General features: G+C 35.0%; 1 protein-coding gene across 6 annotated transcripts in view; it reads left to right on the top strand.

Moving 5' to 3' along the window:
- Positions 1-17,959, top strand: part of MBD5 (methyl-CpG binding domain protein 5) — a 497,156-nt gene that overhangs the window by 17,950 nt on the left and 461,247 nt on the right. Inside the window, exons 2-3 of one of the 6 annotated variants that reach the window (XM_063595138.1) lie at positions 14,960-15,077; positions 15,418-15,476. The exons of 4 other annotated variants lie outside the window; for them this stretch is intronic. The gene's annotated coding sequence lies outside the window, so the exon portion shown is untranslated. The remainder of the gene's footprint in view (positions 1-14,959; positions 15,078-15,417; positions 15,477-17,959) is intronic. One more of the 6 variants, XM_063595137.1, reaches the window with a different exon arrangement.

The raw sequence follows: 17,959 nt of genomic DNA, 5'->3' as shown, positions 1-17,959 counted from the left end.
CAAAGCTAGACATAGTAACAACAGGAAACATCCCACCTACAATGCATATGGCAAAGGAGAAAGATAGTGCAGCAGACTACAGACAAAAATAATAGCTGAGAGCTGAAAACAAGTATTCTGCTTTACAACCTTAGATCTGTCATCTCAAAAATAGAGATAATCTTTCTTCAAAATATAATATGGTGATGTGAGCATATTTTAATTTATAAGAAAAATCTTTTTCTTTAGGTATCCCATATCATATTTTTGCATTCTTTATAGTGGAGGGTACAATGTCTCCTGTATGTTTTAAACCTTATTATTTTTCTGGTGTGTATTTGTTGTTTTGTCTTCTAGGGACACATACTATTTTTACTTTACTAATGTGCCAAATTTTAAGAAATTTAATACTTAAAAAACCGAATATGCAAAGTTCGTAAAGTAAATGGTGAGAAGATTTCACTGAAGAATTGCTTTAAATAGAAAGCTCTTCTGATGTACTTAAGTGTTTGTAAAGTCACTTCCTACCCTGGGCTAAAAGAGACACAAGAAAACTCGAGGCTTAAAATGTTGGAAATCACTGTTGCTTGAATAGTAAGCAGAAATGAGGGTAAATCATTTCTGAAATTTTAAGTATAAACTAATGAAAAATTGCTCTGCTATAGAAATTGCATTTTCATCTAATTGAATATATTCATTTTATTAAGTGGGTTACTACTGTGTATTCTTTAATTTCATTATCTTCAAGATTATAGAGTCTATATGAAAATACTATGTGGAATAGGAGTTATATTTTATAAGGAGTTGCTGTGTTTTAAGGAGTTATGTTAAAATGACATTATCTGGTGAGTGTCAGTTAACCACAAGGGTACTGGCCAGTCAGTTATGTTTCAAAATACCTGTTACTTAGTTTGAGAAAAAGTGACTTTGGGCACATATTCCTGCTTCTTATTTTGTAAAAGGGAATGCTGTGGTTTGTAATACTAGGCTATTGTCTAGTTTGATTCAAAGCACCCTACTCCATTCAGCCTGGGCAAGATAGTGAGACCCCATCTCTACAAAAAATTTAAAAATTAAGGGTGGGAGGAGGGAGAGGATCAAAAAACTATGTATTGGGTACTATGCTTATTTCTTGGGGGACAAAATAATCTGTGCACCAAACTCCTGTGACATGCAGTTTACCTATCTGACAAACCTGCACATGTACCCCTGAACCTAAAATAAAAGTTAAAAAGTAATAACTAAATAAATAACAAATAAGCTAGACATGGTGGCACGAGCCTGTAGTCCCAGAAGGAAGAGGTGGGAAGACCCCTTGGGCCAAGAGGTCAAGACTGCAGTGAGCCATGATTGTGTGACTGCACTCCAGCCTTTCATAAAAAAATCCCTGCAAAAGCACCCTACTGGTAGATAATATCTTCTTTAAAATTATAAATAATGTCATGTTCATTAAATCTGAGTGTGTATACTATATGGACAGAATAGATTATCCAGCCTTTTGATTCTTTAATTCTATCTCTCTGTGATCTAATTAAATAAAACTAAGTTACTTTGATGTATATATGGGTATTTATATCATTATTAATTCATAATAAGGCAAAATAAATAATTGCTGTAAGTGACAATGATAGCTTTTTAAAAAATATAGCCAACATTATTTCTGTTATATTTATTCAAACTCCCAATTTTGATAACAAACACAATTTAATCTTTATCATATATGTGTATCCATTAATTTATTTTTGGCCCCATCCTTAACAGTTAAACATATTATGGCAGTAGTTTTTGTTTTTGCGTGCGTTTTTCTCCTAGGTCTGGAATAACTATTCTTGACCCTGTGGGTGCGCATTAAAATCATGTAGGACCAGGCCCTAAATTTTAAATCAAAATCTTTGAGGGTGGAGGCCCTGGTATTTTTTAAAGCCCCTCACGTGATGGCTTTACAAAATAAGCCACAAAAGCACTGGTAGATGTTATCTACCAGTGATATGCTTTTGTGGAGTTTTGTTTGTTTGTTTGTTTTTGAGTCAAGATCTAGCTCTGTCACCCAGGCTGGAGTGCAGCGGAGCGATCATGGGTCACTATAGCCTCAACCTCCGGGCTTAAGTGATCCTCTAACCTCAGCCTCCTGGGACTACAGGCTCATGCCACCATGCCCAGCTTATTTATTGAAGTCCAGCCAGTATCGAGAATTACTGTGCTAGGGCTATGATCCCCTGTGTTAACATTTTCTTACCTTGCTCTTGAAGGATCGTTAAACACCAGTTCACGGGGAGTTGGAGGGCTGACGACACTACAGAATCTGGACTCTATGACTTGTTTTGGGAGTAACAGGAGGGTGTGATGAGGAATTTCTGTGAAGGTGACTTCTGGATCCTCAGCTTCAATTACTGAAACTATGGAGAGACATGAAAGCACCCCACCCTGTCTCAGGTCAGGAAAGAATTAGGAGAGGGGACTTCTGACTGGTTAGGTGAAATTGAGGAAGGGTTAGAAGTTCAGGAAAGTAATACTTAAAAGTAGCAGATTGTATAGACACTCTTGTTCTGAAGTACCTTGAAATGGATTTGGAGAAGAACCACCATCAGGCCATCATGGATGATCTTTCTCAGGAGAAAGATGAGAACCAGTTTACAACAGGCCATCTAGTTTAACAGCTTTCACTCTTGTACCTGTACACACGTTACACACTTATGCATACTCATGTACATCATACACACAAACACTCGTTATTCTAAAGCAAGTAAGATGATGCAGAGATTGATTACTGGGGCAAAAGAAGGTTCTGCCTTGGTCTTCACTGCCTTTCTTCTGCTTTCCACCTATCTTTCCTCTCTCCAAAAATGTAAAAGTCCTTTAATACCTACTTGCTTGTACTTGAAATTTTTTAAGGGGAACAAACTTTCTTCTTAAACAAATAAGAAAGTCTTAACATGGAAATATACACAGAAATCTTCTCAGAGCATTGTATGGTCTTTTAACAAGTTAAAGCCATCTTTATCCTTTCCTATATTTTAATCTGAGAGAGAGTGATAAGGAGAGAAAAGCTCTGGCCACCTAAAGGGGACTGTGTTCTACTTCGTTGTTTACTATTTACTTTTAATTGTGAAGAAAACCTAAAAATATATGTGCAAAAGTACTTATAACCTACCAAACCTCTGCTGAGCACTTTAGTTGCAGATACATCATTAGCATATTATACTCTTGCTTTCAAGAGATGTGGAATTTGTCTTTTATAAGAATCTATGTGGATATAAATAGTGGTGATCAAGGCACTCTTACACTAAGAGTTCAGTGATGATACATCTCTGTCCTTTCTTGGCAATTTTTGCTACCATTTATTTTTAGTGCCTATATAACATTTTAAAGTTGCATCCTCCTTTTTATGACTGATGAGAAGCATATGCCTCTATGAGGAAGAAAAGGTATTTATGACTTACAGAAAAAAATTTCTCACAGCTATGAGTAAGCTATAGGGAACTGAAAACAAGAGGCCAAAGAACCTTTTTTTTTTTTTAATGGCCTTGGATACATAAAGATATTTAGACCAGCTTTCAAAAATAAGAACAGTTTTTAAAATTTACCATATCGAGCCTCAGTACGTTATTCTAAAACACAGCTTTATAGTTCCTCTATAATCTACATTAAATGAAGAGTAAAATAAAACTACAAATTTAGGAAGATGAGGAGGACCAAAAAAACTACAAATAAGGTAAATAAGAAAAATTGCAAACCTCAAAACTCTTACAAAGAAAATTATGATATTAATAGTTTCCTTACTCACATTTGGTAATTGTATAAAGACTGCAGAGTTACTACCTGTACATCTGAAAAAGGGGGAAAAGGACCTAACCAGTGTTGCTGAAAGAAATTTTACAAATAAAGGGATCGATCTGGTAGCTAGTCAGGTTTATTTTTACCTGGGATTTAGGGCTTCCTGAGGCAATGTAGCCTTTACCCTTTTTTAGGTCTTAGCTCCCTTTGAAAATCTGATGAAATCATTAGATTTGGGAGGTAGGATGTCTTGTATAAAAAATTTTGTATGGGCTTGTTTATGTATTTCAGGGGGTTTGTGAGTGCTCTGAAAACGAATGAACTCCTAGACCACCTGTATCGGAATCACCTGAGTTGCATATTAAAATTGCAGACTATTGGACTCCACCCTAATCTTATTGTATTAGAATTTCTAGGCCTGGCGCTGCGGCTCACACCTGTAATCCCAGCACTTTGGGAGGCCAAGGCAGGTGGATCACGAGGTCAGGAGATTGAGACCATCCTGGCTAACACAGTGAAACCCTCTCTCTACTAAAAATACAAAAAAAAAAAAATAAAATAAAAATAAATAAATAAATTAGCCGGGCATGGTAACGGGCACCTGTAATCCCAGCTACTCCTGAGGCTGAGGCAGGAGAATCGCCTGAACCCAGGAGGTGGAGGTTGCAGTGAGCCAAGATCGTGCCACTGCACTCCTGTCTGGGCGACAGAGCAAGACTCCTTCTCAAATAAATAAATAAATAAATAAATAAATAAAAGAATAGACTTTCTAGTTACTTGGGCTCAGGAATCTAGATTTTAACAAGGATTGCCTGATGGTTCTCTTTCCATCACTAAAGTTTGAGAATCACTGCTCTAGAGCTTTATGGATTACACCAGTTCTGCCTTTGGCCTAGAAGCAGGTTTTCTTATTCCCTGTTCAGTGATACTTGACTCACCATATGTTGTGTACCAATTTCTTACCCATCTACAAAATCAGGATTGTAAAGAAAGATATTTGTGCTGGGTTGATCATTTTAGTTGAAGGAAATAAGTCATTAGAAATACATATTTTAGATCCTGGGTCTGTCAGTACCTATGATTTGCAAAATAAGTAAATTTAACTTATTTCCAGTCTTTTGTAAAACATATTTATTTGCTCCAAAAATGTATCTGCAGTTATTTAAGTGTTTAATACATCAGACTGGGATTTTCAATTATAGCTACTTGAAAATACTGCTAACTCAGAATAATTGAGGTCGGATCCAGTGTAAATTTTGGGGAAGCATGACTTACAGAATTAAATTAAAAATATATGCAGTTTAACTTCAGATGTATGTAGTGATATGAACTGTCTCCAAGAAGAGTCATCTCTATATCTGAATAAAGCTTATTTGTAATGCATATATTAAGTGGTGTTATGTAAATCATTGCTTTTAAGATAATTTAAAAACTGCTTGAAAATAATATGCAAAATTTGACCAAACATTTCCTTGCAAATCTTGTTATAGTCTTAATTTATTTTTGCTGGTTTACTTCACAGATAAATTTAGAATTGAACTTTAGTCTAGTAGGGACATGCCATTATCTCATTTCCAATTATTGGATCTGGATTAATGAGTGAGTATGCCCATGGGGCTGAACTATTTAGTATTAAGCAGAAACATTTTTATACCATGACACTGAGAACCAGGTTACAAGTCTAGTATTCCTGTGACTTTTTTAAACACAGAAGAAAAAGTTTCCTAGACAAGGATTATGCCATGTATTTTAGTCAACTTTCTCATCAAATGTGTTGTTGGGAGTCACGGGAGACCAGGTAAAATAATGTAGATGACTCAGTGAAGGATACTTGTTGCTAAGAGGAAATAAATAAATATAAGATGATTAGTGGGTAAGTCAGAAATACCTTTTCTGTGTGGGAAAAATATATGCTATTGTTATTACTATTCATTTGTATAATAAAAGTGCCTGTTAATGTTTATCTGTGTCTTCCTTAAAAGCAAATTAAAATTAGTTCAGTAAATATTATGTAAAATCTGTTATTCCTAAAGTCCTTATTTCTGAGAAACTACATGAAAATACCTTATAAAAATTTTTCATGTCTCCTGCGGTCATCCAAATTTATGTAAAGATAATAGTTTTGGTAATTACTCTACAAAGATTAAAATTTAGTTGGTGATTTCCCTGCTGCCTCTTATTTTCCTCAGTAAAAATTTATGTTTTACTATAAGATGATACTGATTTTTATGGTATATTGTTTGGTAACTGTTGAATTCAATTTCTTGGTTCCCTTTGACTTTGTCCTCATGTATTCCTCAGTGGCGCACACGTGCACACATGCACACAAATACATCATTATGTCTCTGTAATAAGAGGTGTATTATATTTTCCTATTTGACAAAATGGAGTATAATGGTTATAATAGCAGCTTATTTTTGATAAGCATACTAACTGGTACATAGTAAATACATACTGTGCATGCATTATGTCATTTATATCCACACAGTCACCTTCAGATTCAGTACAATTTGTATTCCCGTTTTACAGATGAGAAAGCATATTTTGGTGAACTCAACCAAGGTTACACGACTAGTAAATTTTAAATGAGATTTAATTTCAGTACTTATTAACCATTATGCATTGCTAAATTTGAACATTACTTTAAAATATAACTTCTAAAGTGTTCATATTAGAAACCTATAAATATACATAGATTTGTCTCCTCTCTTACGAAGAACACATGAAGGAAAGAAAGATATTAATTTGGTTGCTTATCATATGCCAGACATAGATATAGATGCTTATATGTATGGCATTTAATCCTTATCTGTGAGGTAGGTCTTTTTATGCCTTTCTATAGATTTAAATTAAAGGTTCAGTTTAGTAACTTGCTCGAGGTTATACAGAATGTGGCAGAACTAATATCTGACCCCATAGTGCTTATAACTGGTAAATAAAAAGCAACTTGGATTAGGTCACTTTCTCAAGTGTACTGGAGACTAATTGCTCCAAGATAAAAGGCAGATAGACTGTTATCTACTAGTAAATGTAAAGAGGAAATATCATTTCTCTTCTTTCTGCATTGTCTTTATGCTATTAAGTATGTTAGAATTTGTATATAGCAATCTAGAAATTTTGAAAACTTCCCCTCTTAATCCTAGAATGGATAATAAAATTGTTTCCTAATTTATGTACACAATCATGGTTCACACAAGTTAAACAGTTCACCAAGGGCTTGTTGTTAGTATTGTCTTAATGAAGGGCCTTTTTTTTTTTTTTTTTTTTTTTTTTAAGACAGAGTCTCGCTGTGTTGCCAGGCTGGAGTGCAGTGGTGCAATGTCGGCTCACCACAACCTCCGCCTCCCAGGTTCAAGCGATCCTCCTGCCTCAGCCCCTCGAGTAGCTGGGACTACAGGCGTGTGCCATCACACCCAGCTAATTTTTGTATTTTTAGTAGAGACGGGGTTTCACCATGTTGGCCAGGACGGTTTCGATCTCTTGACCTTGTGATCCGCCCACCTTGGCCTCCCAAAGTGCTGGGATTACAGGCATGAGCCACTGCACCCAACCTTAATGAAGGCTTTTTATATACTAGTGATGTTATGAAAGAAATAAAATACAAGGTTTTCGAAGTTTTGTGATTGGTCGAGAAATCTACTTAAACACATCAAAATAATTCAGCATATGATTAAGTTGTAGACTGAGTGGTTAGCAGTATAAGTCCCTGAGGTCTTTCAAACTGAGTATTTATGTAATTACTCATTAACATCTCCCACAAACCTCTTTTGCTTGTATTTACTTTCTTGGATGGTGCTGTCCCTGTCTACCCCAATTCCCCAAGTTAGAAATATCATAGTCCTCTTCCACCCCTTCTTTACGTCCATAGTCAGCCTATCACCAAATCGTATAGAATTGTTTTCCTTCCTAATTCCTAAGTCCGCTCAGTTCTATCTTTGTGTTATGCACATTGCTGCTAGTTTAGTTCATTCCTTGACTAGAGAATGGTAGTAAGTAGTCTCCTTAGCTAATTAATCTGCCTCTGACTTTTCTGTACTCTGGGCCATATTCTGTCTTTTGCTGAGTTGTTACCAAACATAAACCTGGTTATGTCACTACCCTAATTAAAAACCTTGTGGATTATTCCTTTTTATTGGTTTATATAAAATCCTATTTTCAATCTGAAGTATAAGCCCTTCATCTTTATATCTTATGTCAACTTAGACCTCCAGCTTCATCTCCCATTACTTTTCCCCTTATGATGTCTTTCATCGCAGCTAACCAACCCACTTCCTCTTCAAGATTATGTTGTGCTCCTTCAGGTCTCCTTGGCTTTATTCACATGCTGTCTTTTGTACAGTGCCTCTTGCCTTATCCACCGTCTCCCCCAACATAGTTTTACTGCAAATCCCAAATCAGGTGTCACTTCTTATCAAATCATCCTGGCCATCCTCAATTTTCCCCTTCTTAGTTAATGATGCACTCATTTAACTTTTATGATCATATAAGATGGTTGTCTTTTTACTTCTAGTGTCAGTCACCAAGATTATCAAGTTCTTGCTTTGTTTTCTTTTGCATCTTCAAATCTAGCTCAAGCCATAACTGAGACCATGACCTTTACTAAGGGTCATACAAACCTGAATTGAAGTAAGGGCTCTGCAACCAAAAGAAATGGAGTACATTTTGCGTGGAGACAGAGGAAGTTTTAAAAAGGATCATGGGCAATGGCAATTCTAGATGTTTTTTACATCCTGCTTGGCCAGAATTAAGCAGATAATACCTGAATATACGAGAAGGCCAAATTGGGAGATGTAGAAATTGTTAACCAATATTTTTACCAAGTGCCTTGATAAATGTTTGTGTTTGTGCCACACAGGCAGTAGGGGTACAAAGATGAATAAGAAAGGAACTCTGCCTTTGAAGAAATTTAGAGTGACTAGGGGAGAAAGACATGTAAATAAATGTATAAGGTCATCTAGAGTATTCATTTAATGAAGTAATTGTAAAGAACAGCAAGCAACCACTTAGGATGAGAATACCTCCTTTGGCAGAATGGCCCTAAGTCCAAAGTGATACCTTAGCTAAATTTTAAGTTATGAGTTGGAATTCTACAATTGCATAAGATGGTAAGGGTTTCCTAGACTAAGAGAACAGCATGTGCAAAGACACGAGTTACAAAAGCAGCAAAACTAGAGAAACCATTGTTTGTGAGATCTCATACATAGAGTTGTTTATTTTAGAAAGCCTCACAAAGAAGCCTCTAGTAAGATACTATAGATAATTCCCAACTTAAATATGCTGTCTTGAAACAATCCTCTTATATCAATTTATTCATTGTTCTTTCCCTTTGAAGTCTAAGGTGGATAGGAGCATAAACTGGTGATGATTAATTTAAGTTCAGATCCTGAAACATTCTGTCTCTGTAAAGCATCATTTTACCTGTTCAAAAAAAGGTTACTAACTACCTCCTTCTCATGGTTTTTTGGAAGATTCAGAGGGATAATGCATACAAAGTTGTTGATACAATGCCTGGTCCGTCTCAGTAGGACTCGAGAAACGTTAACATATATTAAGGCTCCTGATAGGCCTTTTTTGGTTTCCCACCCATTTATTTAAGAAATTGTTTTTTAAATGCTTACTACTTATTAGGTGCTGGAATTATGAAGATGAGTAAACACAACATCTGCCTTTGAAGAATTTATAGTTTAGTGAGGATATGCACATACCTATGTTGAAAATCAACAATAATAATACAACCTGGCAAATGCTTTAGTGGAGAGTTTTGTGAGAAAATAAGAACTGAGAAAAGAAGCCGCCAAATCTATTTTTGGACATTAGCAAAGTCTTCTTCAGGGAGCACTGACCTGAAGAATGAAGAGCAGTTTGCTGTTTTGGAGTTGGAGAGTAGAGAAGAGTAAGGCTTTCCAGGAATGAGGAAGAACATATTCAAAAGGAGGGTCAAGGTAACATGACTTGTTCAGTAAAAGACAAATGATAACCACTAAAAGAGAAAAGAATGGAGTAGAAAACAGGGGACTGAATGTACTCAGGGGAAACTCTGTGGTTGAAAAGTCCCCCATAAGGCCTGAAGTTACTACTTTGCTCCCTTGAGAAAAGAAGTGAATAAATTTCCTAGGGTGGGTATGAGATAAGCCTCTCTGTGAAAAATTGCCCTGTCTCATCCTGGGATGTTGGAATAGTCTAGTCCACTCTTCTGACATGAATTCTTGTGTACTCCCAGAAAGTACTGCAGTGCTCAAAGGGTGAGGCAGGAGGAGCAAAGAAATAGAATTTCATTAGTAATGTTAGTGTCTGAGAAGTGGTGCCAGCAAGAGTCATATTGACCACATTGTGGGAAATGGTAAAAAAGAAGCATTTTCCTGTGGTTGCTGGGAGTTTCTGGTAACATGTGATGGATTGACTGGACTGTGGCTTGACTAGACAGTGGCATCAACCTGTGTATTCACTGGTTCTCAGCTGCCCAGTGATTGTACCCAGAAATTGGACATCACCTTAGCTCTTTAGAAGCTAGAAATCTTGTGGCAAGTGGATTTCGTGCACCATCCATTCTTCACTTTGCTTTGAACCAAGGGAGGAATTTGGATAGCACTAGAAATTTATGGAAATCTGTCAGTGGGAGCTAGCCATAGAATAATTGTTATGCTGTGGTTTTGCACTCCAGCTGTATTTCTAGCTAGTTAGGACTATGGCAATATCTTTTGAACAAGAAAGCAAACAGGAAAAATAACTGAAATTTGTTGAGTAATTACTGTATACCTAGTACTGTAGTACTTGCTTTCTGTGGGGGAGAAGGGTGGCTTTCATTTTTTATTGAGGTAAAATCCACATAGCATGAAATTTACAATTTAAATCATTTTAGAGCATGCAATTCCTTGGTTTTCAGCATATTCACATTTTTGTGGAGCCATCACCAAATCTAATTCCAGAATATTTCTATCTCCCTGAAAACAAACCCTATACCTGTTAGCAGTAACTTCCAAGTACCTCCCTCCTTCCCATATCGTCTGGCAACTTCTAATCTACTTTCTAACTATATAGATTTGCTTATTCTGGACATTTCATATAAATGAATTTATATAATATGTGGCCTTTTGTGTCTGGCTTCTTTCACTTGAATAAGGTTTCATTCATATGCTAATGTGCATCAGTACTTCAATCTCCTTTATGGCTAAGTAATTTTTCATATGAGGATCTACAACATTTTGTTTATCCATTCATCAGTATTTGATGATGGACATCTGGGTTGCTTTCACTTTTTGGTTATGGATAATGCTGCTGTAAACATTTGTGTACAAGTTTTTGTGTTAACATATATTTTAACACATTCCTAGGAATGTAATTGCTGGGTCTCATGGTAACTCTATGTTTAACATCCAAGGAACTACCAAACTGTTTTTCAAAGTAGCTGCACCATTTTCATTAGCATACGAGGGTTCCAGTTTCTCAACTTCCTTACCAACACTTGTTGTGTCTTTTTTGTTACAGCCATCAAGTGAGGTTGAAATTTTATCTCATTTGGTTTTGATTTGCCTTTACTGATGGCTAACGATGTTCCAAATGTTTTCATGTGCTTATTAGCCATTTGCATACCTTCTTTAGAGAAATGTTTATTCAAATCCTTTTCCATTTTAGAGAAATGATTATTCAAATCCTTTTCCACTTTTTGGTGTTTGCCTTTTCATTATCTTTTTATTATTGAATTGTAAGAGTTCTTTATATATTTTGGATACTAGACCCTTATCATATATGATTGCAATATTTTCTCCCATTCTGTGTGCTGTCTTTTCACTCTCTATAATGTCATTTGATCCACAAAAATTTTATCTCATTTATTTTTTTCTTTTGTTACTTTAACTTTTGGTGTTAATTTAATAGATTATTGCCTATTCCAAGGTTATGAAAATTTACATTATATCTTGAAGAGACTATATCCCCCCATTGAATTGCCTTAGCACTCCTGTCAAAAATCTGTTAATCAAAGACATATGGGTGTATTTCAGGCTTTCAGTAATATCCTGTTGGTCTGTACGTCTCTCCTTATATCAATACTACACTGTTTTGATTACTGTAGCTTTGTGTAGTAAGTTTTGAAATCAAGAAGTGTGTTTCCTTACTATAGTTTTTTTGTTTCTTGATTTTTCTAAGATTGTTTTAGCTATTCAGGGTTCCTTATATTTTCATATGAATTTTAAAATCAGCTTGTCCCTTTCTGAAAATGAAAAATAGACTGTTGAAATTTTAGTAGGAGATTGTATTGAGTCTGTGGATCAGTTTGGGAATTATTGCCATCTTAACAGTAGTAACTCTTCCAATCCATGAACAGTATGTCTTTTCATTTCTGTACATTTCCTTTAATTTTTTAAACAGTGTTTTGTAGTTTTCAGTGGACAAGTCTTACACTTCTTGGCTAAATTTATTCTTAAGTATTTTATTCCATTTAATGCTATTGTAAACAGAATTGTTTTCTTAATTTCATTTTTGGTTTGTTCATTGCTAGTTTTTAGAAATACAACTGCTTTTTGCATATTAATTTTGTATTCTGCATTTTTGCAGACCTTATTAGCTCTAAAATATTTTAGTGGATTCTTCCGGGTTTTTTTATACATAAGATTATGTCATCTGCAAATAGAAATAGTTTTATTTCTAATCTGGATGTCTTTTCATTTCTGTTTTTCTTTTTTTTTTTTTTCTCCCAGTTTCCCTGGCTGGAATGCTTAGTACCATATTGAATAGAAGAGGTGTGAGCAGACATCCTTTTCTTGTTCCTGATTACTTAGGGGAAAGCTTTTACTGTCTTACCATTATGTTAGTTTTGAGGTTTTCACAGATGTTCTGTCAGGCTGAGGAAATTTCCTTCTGTTCCATTTGTTGAGTGTGTGTGTGTGTGTGTGTGTGTGTGTGTGTGTGTGTGTTGTCATGAAAGGATGTTATATTTTGTCATATGCTTTTTCTGCATTTGTTGAGATGATCATATGGTTTAATATAATCATTTAATTATGATATAATAATTCTTCTAGATTAAATTTTATAGTGTTTTGTTGAGTATTCTTGAATTTGTATTTATAAGAGCTATTGATCTATAGTTTTCTTGGGATTTCTTTGGCTTTTGTGTCAAGATATGCTGGTCTTACAGTATGAGTTAAGGAGTATTCTTTCCTCTTCTGTTTTTTTAAAGAGCTTGATAAGGATTGACATTAATTTTTCTTGAATGGTAGAATTCGCCAGTGAAGCCATCTAGTCCTGGGCTTTTTATTTCTATAAGGTCAGTAGTGACATTCTTGTTATCATTCCTAATTTTACCCTTCTCTCTTTTTTTTCTTGGGTAGTCTAGCTAAAGGTTTGTAAATTTTGTTGATTATTTTAAAGAACAAACTTTTGCTTTGTGGGTTTATTTTTCTCTTTTGTTCTAGCCTCAGTTTTGTTATCTCTGTTGTAATGTTTATTTTCTTATGGTATAAGACTGTTATTGAGTTTTTTTTTTTTTTTTTTTTTTGAGATGGAGTCTCACTCTTGTAGCCCAGGCTGGAGTGCAATGGTGCAATCTTGGCTCACTGCAACCTCTGCCTCCCAGGTTCAAGCAATTCCCCTGCCTCAGCCTCCTGAGTCGCTGGGATTACAGGCATGTGACACCACACCCAGCTAATTGTGTATTTTCAGTAGAGACGGGGTTTCTCCGTGTTGGTCAGGCTGGTCTCGAACTCTCGATCTCAGGTGATCCACCTGCCTTGGCCTCCCAAAGTGCTGGTGTTACAGGCCTGAGACACCATGCCCAGCTGAGATCTTTTTTATTGTGGGCATTTACAGCTATAAATTTCCCTCTTAGCACTGCTTTTTCTGCATACTATAAGTTTTCATATGTTATGTTTTCGTCTTAATTTATCTCAAAGTATATCTAACTTTCCTTCTGATTTGTTCTTTGACCTATTGATTATTTAGGAGTATGTTGTTGAATTTCCACATATTCATGAATTTTCCAAATTTCCTTCTATTAAATTCTCATTTCATTCCATACAGTCTGATAAACCCACTTTGTTTGGTTTCAAACTTTAAAAAATATATCGGTGTTTGTTTTCTATGCCATAAACATGTGACTTATCCTGGAAAATGCTGTGTATTTACTTTAGAAGAATGTGTATTCTGTCACTTGAGTCCAGGAGGCAGAAGTTGCAGTGAGCCAATATCGCATTACTGCACTCCAACCTGGGCGACAGACCCAAGAGTTCGTCTCAAAAAAAAAAAAAAAAAAAAAAAAGAGAGACAATGTGTATTCTACCTGGGGTGGAGTCTCCTATAGATGTCTATTAGTTTCTAGGATTGTTCAAGCCTTCTTTTTCCTTGCTCATCTTCTATTTAGATTTGTATGTTCATTATCAAAAGTGTAGTGTTGAAGATGCCAACTGTTATTGTTGAACTGTCTATTTCTCCTGCAATTCTGTGAGTTTTTGCTTTATGTATCTTGGGGCTGTATTGTTAGGTGCACATATGTTGATAACTGTTATATCTTCTTATTGAATTGACCCGTTTTTCATTATATGATGCACTTTTCTTTCATGACAGCTGTGTCTCAGTACCACTGTTTTTACAAAATACTTTAGCATTTACATTTAAAATTTTTTATTGCCTAATATTTAATACAAAATAAAATACACGACATGGTAAATTTTGAAGCTTAATAATAAAATAAATATCTATGAACCTGTAATACCATAATAATGAGAATATAAACATTTTATTATTCTGTGTTGCTCTCTTATCCTATCTGCTTGACTCCTCCCAGAGGTAACTACTAATGTGAATTTTGGGTTTAATCATCTCTTGCTTTTTAAAAAATAGTTATATAGTCTATTTATCTTTAACAGTATATTTAGTTTGGCCTGGTTATAAAATTTATACAAAGGAACTTACACCGTATGCATTCTCTGGCTTATTTCACCCAGTATTATATTATTTGAGATTCATACATATGTTGGTGTTGGTGTGTGTACCTATAGTTTGCTCATGTTCATTGATTTGAAGCATTCTATTTAAATGTATTATAATTTATTTATCCATCCTACTAGTGATGGGTATTTGAGTTATTTCAAGTTTATTTATTTGCTGTTAGGAATACTGATCCAATGAAGTTTTTTTCTTTTCTCTTTCTTTTTTTCTTTGTATCATTTTATCTTTCTTTCTTTTTTTCTTTTTTTTTTTTTTTCTATGACAGGGTTTTGCTTTGTCATCCTGGCCAGAGTGCAGTGGCACAATCACAGCTCACTGCAACCTCGACCTCCTGGGCTCAAGTGATTCTCCCACCTCAGCCTGCTGAGTAGCTGGGACTACAGGTGGGCGCCACTACACCTGGCTTATTTTTAGTTTTTGTAGAGACAAGGCCTCCCTGTGTTGCTCAGGCTGGTCTCAAACTCCTAAGTTCAAGGCGATCCTCCTGCCATGGCCTCCCAAAGTGCTGGGATTACAGACATGAGCCACTGTGCCCAGCGTGTTCCAATGAACTTCTTTGATTATGTATAAATTCTCTTGGTGCATATGTTCAAGAATTACTCTGAGGCTACACTACTACAACAGTAGCCACTAGCCATACATCACGACTTACATTTAAATTTTATTTGATTTAAATGAAATTTTAAAAGTTAGTTATTTATCTCTTTTATTTGTGCTTAACAGCCCACATATGACAGTGGACATAGAGGACAACGCAGATATAGAACATTTCTTTTATCACAGTAAGTTCTTTGGATAACACTGCTCTAGCACAATACTTTCTAAAATGTGTCCCATGAATCACAGTGGTGATCCGTAAGCTGTCACTGGTCTGCAACAAAATAAGTACAAATATTGAGACTTTTTAGAACATTTTATGGCAACTTCACGTTGCTGCAACATCCAAGTACATGATCACTTTTACAGTCATTTTAGAAATTTAGTATTTTAGAATTTAGTAATTCATTTTCATTGTATTTTACGTAAGTATTAATTAGCAAAAGATTAGAAAGAAAGAAAAACAAGAGTTTGCTCACAGTGAATACTTTGAGAAACACTACCCTTGGGTATGTTTAGGTGGAATTGCAAGATCACAGTGTATGCTTATGTTCAACTTTATTGGATAAATTCACTACGTTTTCCAAAATTATTGTGTCAATATTATATTCCCACCATCAGAGTATGAGAGTTTCCATTGTTTTGCTGTTTCTCTGTCCCTGGCTTTTGTGTCCCTCATTTTAGATTTAAATTTTGCCAGGTGATGGATGTGAAATGGCATGTTATAATTTTAATTTACAGTTCCCCAATTGCTAATGAGATAAATATATTTTTATATGTATATAATGCATTCATGATTCTACTTTAGATTCATAGGGATTCTTTTTATGTTCTGATACTGATCTGCTTCTTAAGTGTGTTGCTAATGTCTTCTCCAAATTTGTGATTTGTGTTGTCTTTGATAAATAGAAATAGTTAATTTTAACTTAGTAGAAATTTTCTTATTTTTGTGTGTGTGTGTGCGTGTATTGTGTTTAAGAAAGTCTCCTAGAATTCTTTTTTGTCTGTTTAAGTTTTAAAGCTTTATCTTTCACATTTAGGTCTTTATACCCATCTGCACCTTGATTGAATTTCCGTTCAGGGTTTGGGATAAGGATCTAATTATTTTTGCCTTCTTTGATTAACAATCCCTTCACTGCTTATTGAATAGGTTTTTCTTTTCTTTTTTTTTTTTCTTTTTTTATTTTGAGACAGAGTCTCGCTCTGTCTTCCAGGCTGGAGTGCAGGAGTGCAGTGGTGCCATCGCTCCCTGCAACCTCCGCCTCCCGGGTTCAAGCGATTCTCCTGCCTCAGCCTTCTGAGTAACTGGGACTACATGCGCGTGCCACCACGCTCGGCTAATTTTTTGTATTTTTAGTAGAGATGGGGTTTCACTGTGTTATCCAGGATGGTCTCGATCTCCAGACCTCATGACCCGCCCGCCTCGGCCTTCCAAAGTGCTGGGATTACAGTCGTGTGCCACCGCGCTTGGCCGTTTATTGAATAGGTTTTTCTTTACCATTGATTTTCAGTGTCTACTTGGTCTTATAATTGTATTTCCATATGTGTATGGGTCAGCTTCTGAACTCACTATTGTGTTGCATTGGTGAAGTAGTTCTGAATCTTCCCTTAATTGCTGTAAGTTTAGATAAGTCTTGGTAGTTGATAATGTAAGACATGTCACATAGTACTCTGTTAGAAATTTCATAATCAGTTTGGCATGTTCTATAAGAAATCTTGTGGGGATTTTGATTGGAATTGATCTAATTATTATAATTTAATTTTATGTCCAAGACCATGGAATACCTCTCCTTATATTTTACTCTACTTTAATGTCTCTCAAAGTTTTGAAATCTTCCCTGTAACTTTCTTATGTGTAGTCTTGGTACTTTAAAATTCATTTTCTACCTCTTGCTTATATAAAGAAATGCAGTTGTCTTTTGTACATTTTTAAAATATATTTGTTTAGAAAGCTTACTAAACATTCTTTTTAAATCTGATAACATATTTGTGGATTCTTGGGTATTTTTAAAAGAGATGATCATTCTCAGCAAATAATAATGCTTTTGTTTGTTCTTTTCCAAACCTTATGCCTTTTATTTCTTCTTTTGCTTTTTGTGGGCTAGAATCTACAGTGCTGATAATGAGCATTTTCTTGTAATGTTGCCAATCATAAAAGGAATACATTCCAGGTGTTACCTTTAATTATTACTCTTTTTTTCTTGTGGATGCCTTTTATTATATTTAGAAAGCTCAAATTTTTGTATAAAAGTTTATATCACACACAAATATTGAGTTATATTGAATGTGTTTATTGAGATGATAACTGTATAGTTTTTTCTTTTAATCTGTTAATGTAGTGAATTATATTTATATGATTTCCTAAATTTAACCAAAACAGACTTTGTCATGTTATCTTTTTCATACTTTCTGGATTAGTTTAAAAATGTTTAGTTTTGGCATTTTGCATTTCTGTTTAGGAAGTGAGATTGGCCTGTAATTGCCCTTTTTAAAAAATGAGTCCATACCTTTTTTCTATTCTCTGGAAGTTTTGTATAAGATTAGAATTGTGTTTCTTGAATGCATAGTGAAATTCATCTATAACCTATTAAGGTTGCTTTTTGTGTGTGTGAGAGCATTTTTAACTTTTGATGTAATTTTTTTTTTAGTTGTCAAAGGATTATTTAGA

Source organism: Pan paniscus, chromosome 13, assembly GCF_029289425.2.
Source record: "Pan paniscus chromosome 13, NHGRI_mPanPan1-v2.0_pri, whole genome shotgun sequence".
Classification (NCBI taxonomy): Eukaryota; Metazoa; Chordata; class Mammalia; order Primates; family Hominidae; genus Pan; species Pan paniscus.
This window is presented reverse-complemented; position numbering and strand designations above follow the sequence as displayed.